Source organism: Cryptomeria japonica, chromosome 9 (genome assembly GCF_030272615.1).
Source record: "Cryptomeria japonica chromosome 9, Sugi_1.0, whole genome shotgun sequence".
NCBI lineage: Eukaryota > Viridiplantae > Streptophyta > Pinopsida > Cupressales > Cupressaceae > Cryptomeria > Cryptomeria japonica.
In genome coordinates, this window is record NC_081413.1 from 558233710 (window position 1) to 558239704 (window position 5995).

Consider the following 5995-nt stretch of genomic DNA (forward strand, 5'->3'; position numbering starts at 1 on the left):
CGACGCGCTAAAACGTAAAATCCACATGACAAAAATAAAAACATGATAAAAAATGACAAAATAAAAAATCCAAAAAGGGTCAAAAAGGTTGACTTACCGGTGGTCCATACGCAACGGGCCTCTGATACCTCCGCACGCGCTTGAATTGATGAGAGGAATACATAATCGACATGTTGACTTTTCTTCAAGTGTCACTTTCTCCAAAGTCAACAAGCACAAATGAAACAAAAAGGAATCACTTTTTTCCTTTTATAGGGTAAATTGAAATTAGGGTTACGTGGAGGAACGTAAAAATTGCTCGTGGTGTCTCATACAACCCTACCAAACATCATTATCGGGAGATGAATCAATTTATCACATTCAACATAGACCAAAATTTAAAATGCCTTTAAATTTATCCAAGTCAAATCAAATGTTCAAAATTTGTGATTCATCTCCTGAGGGGGCATTATCAACATCATTTAATCAAATCTAGGGCATCGGTTATCAAATTTGGGGCAAGACATGAAAATCTCAAAACGATATAAAAATTGATCATAACTAAATCATGACGACACATCATTTTCCTTAAATCAACATGTGCACACACGTCACTTCAAAGAGGGGCAAAATGTAAACGTATAAAAATGACCATATTCCTAAATGAATATTTTATGTTCATTTTATTCCCATTCCTCTATTTTAGTTAAATCTAATTTAATTAAAACATCCACATTCTTCTATTTAAATAAATAAATTATTCAATTTATTTACTTAAAATCACTTAAGCCCTTTTACATCATTTAATTGAATAAATCATTTATTTAATTAAATCCCTTCTTCTTACTTTTTAATTAAATTTACATTTAATTAATAGTTTATCCCAAATTGAATAAATCTAAATTATTCAATTTCCCAAATTGCAATCAAATTGAAATAAAACAATTTATTTTAATTAATTCTATTTTCCCTCACCCACTTGCATTTTCCTACATCTCCCACTTGCATCCTAAACCCTATTCCTAATTTCTTCTAGAATCCATCTAATCCTAATTAATTAACCCCAAACCCATCCATTATCCCTTTTCCCTAAGTTTGAGGAGGTCACTTCTCAAAATTGGAGTAAAGTCTTCAAAAGGCATTAAAGCCTTTATCCATTCAACAAGCTAACTTGTTGAATACCCCCAAATTTGGAAGGACTCTTACAAATTTGTCCCCAAAGTCTTCAAACCATTAATGGTTAACTAACCCTTAGTGGCATGTTTAGAGACTTTTTGACTAACTTAACTCTCATCTAACCTAGGGGTCTCATCAAGCATTCATTGTTTTGACCATGGTTATCCCTTTAATCTTTGCACAAGAGTTTACCCCTTGGGTAAAAGCTTTATCCATTGGATAACCCTTACCTCCTAAGGTAACCATGAGGTCTTCTCAAGCATTTAATGCTTCTTTCATCTCCTCTCAAGTAGTCTTATGTTGACAATTGTCACCATTTCATTGGTGAAAATTGTAAACATGGATTGATAACTTTCAATCTTGACCCTTGATTAACTCCTTCAATCTTGACCATCCATTGCCCTATTTTCACTATAAATAGAGCTCTCATTCCTCCATTTTAAGGATCCATGCAAGCTTTTAGTATCTCATTTATGCTTAAATTTATCAATACATCTAGTTTCTCTTTGCAATAGGAATTAATCTAATAAGCATTTTAGACTATTTCCTTTATCATTAGCTTAAATCATTAATTAGTATATCATGTTAGGATAGTATTTATACTAATCTTGTCATCTTATAATCTAGTTTATTGCATTTATAGAATCATGCATAGAAAGGATGTATTTCATCATAAAGCAGTCTTAAGCATCCCTCGTTCTTGCATTCGTCATGCCTAAGCCACTTTGCTCAGTGATTTGAGAGCAAAGGCATTGGCTTAAGGGACCTTATGAGATAGAGAACCATCGAACCAACCTTGGGAAGTTGAGTCATTCTTTATGACTCCATAACTTGCACCAAGAAGTCCTGTGGGTGTGTGGAAAAGCCTCTTTGAACCCATTTTTCATATTTTAAATTAAATCGACCTGCTTTTCCCACACACAATTTTAATCCAAAATAATAATATATTGATGATTTGTGCTAAATGTTCTCTCTAAAAATGACTATAAGGTAGCTGCATACAAGTTTTTAGGATCTAGATTATGAAAAAATGGGCTCTATTTATAGGAAAAATAGAGCAATGGATGGTTAAGATTGAGTAATCTCAACAAGGGTCAGGATTGAATGGTTTATGATCCATGTGAGGACTTTCAACCCAATCCCAGGATGACAAGTGTCAACATGAGATGGGTTGAGAGGAGAGGGAAGAAGCATTAAATGTTTGACATGACATGAGGGTGAACTTGGGAGGTAAGGTTAAGGTTTAGTTGAGTGAATAAATTCATTATTCAAAGAATAATGTTTTTATCCAATGGATAAACTCATGTGCAAGAGTTAGTGAGGATAACCATGGTCAAAACAATAAATGCTTGAGGAGACACATGGGTTACATGAGGGTTGAGTTAGGGGTCAAAGTCCCTAACCATGTGGGTGAGTTGAGTTAACCATTAATGGTCATGTAAGAGCCATAAGTGGTTTGGAAGACTTTAGAGGTTAGGTTGTTGGGCACATAGAGCATTGAATGCTTTTCAAAGACTTTGGAGTCTTTGAGAAGTGACTCCAAGTTGCTTAGGAATGTGACAATAATTAAGGGATGGATTAAGATAATTAGGAAGGGGTTAGAAGAATCTAGAAGGGGATTAGGATTGCAAGTGGATTTGGTGGGTGAGGGAAAATAGGATTTTTATTAAATAAAATTCATTTATTTCAACAAATAGGTGCAAGTTGCATTTTTAGGAGAATGCAAATGGGGGGATTTAATGATTTAAATAAATGTTTTATTTAATTTATTTAAAAGAGGAAAGGGGATTAAATTGAATAAATAGGATTTATTCATTTAATTGATTGTGAATTTAGTTTAATGAATTAATTAAAATAAATTGAATAATTTATTTAATTAATAGGAGAATGTTTGAAGATGAATTAATTAAATGTTAATTTAATTAACTGATGGCTAGTGGATTTTTAATCAAATAAATAGAAAATATTCATTTAATTAAAGTGGACAAATTTATGTGACTACACAATCAAATAAGAATTGCCCATGAAGATCAAGAAAAGACAACATTCACCTATGCATGGGGTACTTATTGTTGGAATGTTATTCCATTTGGACTTAAGAATGCAAGAGTGACTTATCAAAGGGCTATGATGATAATTTTCCATCATATGATGCATACATTTATGGAAGATTATGTAGATGATATACTTGCAAAATCTCATACAAGACAAGAACATTTGAACATTTTAAGCAAGATCTTTGATAGGCTGGAAATATATCAGTTGAGATTAAATCAAAAGAAATGTGCATTTGGAGTAATTGAAGTAGATCCTGAAAAGGTAAAAGCCATCATGGAGATGGAGTCACCTAGGAACATAAGTCAATTGTGATCTTTACAAGGAAGATTGCAATCAATTAGAAGATGTGTCTCTCAATTAGCAGATAGATGTCATCCATTCACTCATCTTTTACATAAGAATGTTCCATTCAAGTGGGATTAGAAATGTGAAGAATCTTTTATGCAAATCAAAGAATATCTCATGAATCCTCCAGTACTGGTATCACCAATCAAAGGGAAAACATCATTGCTCTATATCTCGGCGATAAACGTATCATTAGGCGCTCTACTAGCTCAACATGATGAAGAAGCAAAAGAAAGAGCAGTATATTACATCAGTAGAACACTTGTCGGCTATGAACCGAATTATACATCAATAGAGAAGACATGTCTAGCAGTGGTATTTGCAACTCAGAAGTTGTGACAATATATGCTGACTCATTCTGTGAAGCTAATAGCGAAGGTAGATCCACTAAAGTATTCGCTAAACAAGTCAACTATGACAAGAAGATTAGCCAAATGGGTTATGATACTGAATGAATTTGATATAAAGTATGTTGATTGAAAAGTTATCAAAGGACAAGTCATTGTTGATCAATTAGCTGAAGCTCCTTTACAAAATAACATATCATTACACAGTTAATTTTTTGATGCAGACATTCTGACAGTAAGTACAAAATTTTGGGAATTGTACTTTGATGGTTCTTATACACAATATGGATCAGGCGCAGGAATTTATTCATCACACCTTAGGGACATACAATTTCAAAATCATATAGACTGCGGTTTCCATGCACAAACAATACTGCAAAATATGAAACATTATTTATTGGCTCAAAAGGGCTATTGAATGGACCATCAAGGAATTGCATGTTTATGGTGATTCATAGCTTATCACCAACCAAATAAATGATGATTATCAAACTAAGGATGACAAGCTTATGCGCTACAAACAACTAGTAGAAGAGTTTAAAGAACACTTTGTAGGAATATCATTTACTCAAATCCCAAGAAATGAGAATAAAGAGGCAGATGCAATGGCTACAATAGCATCTCTCTTACAGAATTGGGAGAATCAATAACATTATGAATTCCTTGTGGAAGATATCTTAACCCCTACCATTCAATCCTAGCATACCTACATGATTTGTCATATATCATGAATCAGTCAATCCTTATACGGCCAAACCTATCAGTACTTAAAAGAGAATATCCTTCCTCCTGACCTATCCCACAATTAAAAAAGAAATTTTATCCGTTAGTAATCCTACTATACTATTATTGATGATAACTTATAGAGGAGAAGTCTAAATGGTACTTTATTGAGATGTCTTGAACAAGAAGAATCTGAGAAATTTCTTAACGAAGTTCATGCAGGTATTTGTGGCACACACTCAAGTGGATTAACACTGGCTAAGAAACTTCTTCGTAAGGGTTATTATTGGCCTACTATGGAAAGAGATTCATTCACATATGCCAAAAAATGCAAACAATGTCAAATCCATTGGAATCTCATTCACGCACCAATACAAGAATTGTATCCTATGGCCGAATCATGGCCATTTTCTCAATGGGGCCTTGATTTGGTAGGAAAGATAAATCCTTCATCTTCTAATAGACATATGTTCATTCTGATTGCTACTAAATATTTCACTAAATGGATTGAAGCAGTATCTCTGACAAAGGTGACATGAAAACAAATATCATCATTCATCTTGAATTATATAATCTATCGCTATGGAGTTCCTATGACCATTATCACTGACAATGGGCGACCATTTAAGAATCAAGATGTGAAGGAACCATGTGAGTAATTTCATATCCAACATAGGTTTTCTACTCCGTATTATCCAAAAGGAAATGGTCAAGATGAGGCATCAAACAAAACTATCTTGAAAATCTCAAAAAAAACAATCAATGAAGTTGGAAAAGACTGGCACATTCAGCTAAATCCTGCTCTTTGGGCATACCAAACCAACATCCACACACCAACGGAGGAAACTCCTTATTGCTTAGTCTATGGATTAGAAGCCATATTACCAGTAGAAGTAGAGATACCTTCTCTACGAGTTTCCTTGAAAGGTCTTGTACCAGAGGAAGAACAACAAGTCTTTAGACTCCAAGAACTTGAACTGATCCAGAAACATCACCAAAATGCAACAAATCATTTGAAAGTGTATCAACAAAGAATGGCAATAAGTTATAATCACATAGTCAAGCCACACATTTTTTAGATTAGAGATATAGTTCTAAGGGAGAATCTAAGAAATTAGCAAGACCGATAAAAGAAAGGTAAATTTGAACCAAATTGGCTAGGACCTTTTGTTATAGTAGCAGCATATGGCTCAAGAGCATACAAGTTATCTACCCCTGAAGGTGATTGGTTTGATGAACTTATCAATTCCATCCATCTCAAGAAATTCTATGCTTGAGATATAAAGTCCTGGAAAAAATCAATAAGAAGCATATAAAGTCCTACAGAAATCAGTAAAAATCAGAAAATCAAAAAATCCCTAAAAAAA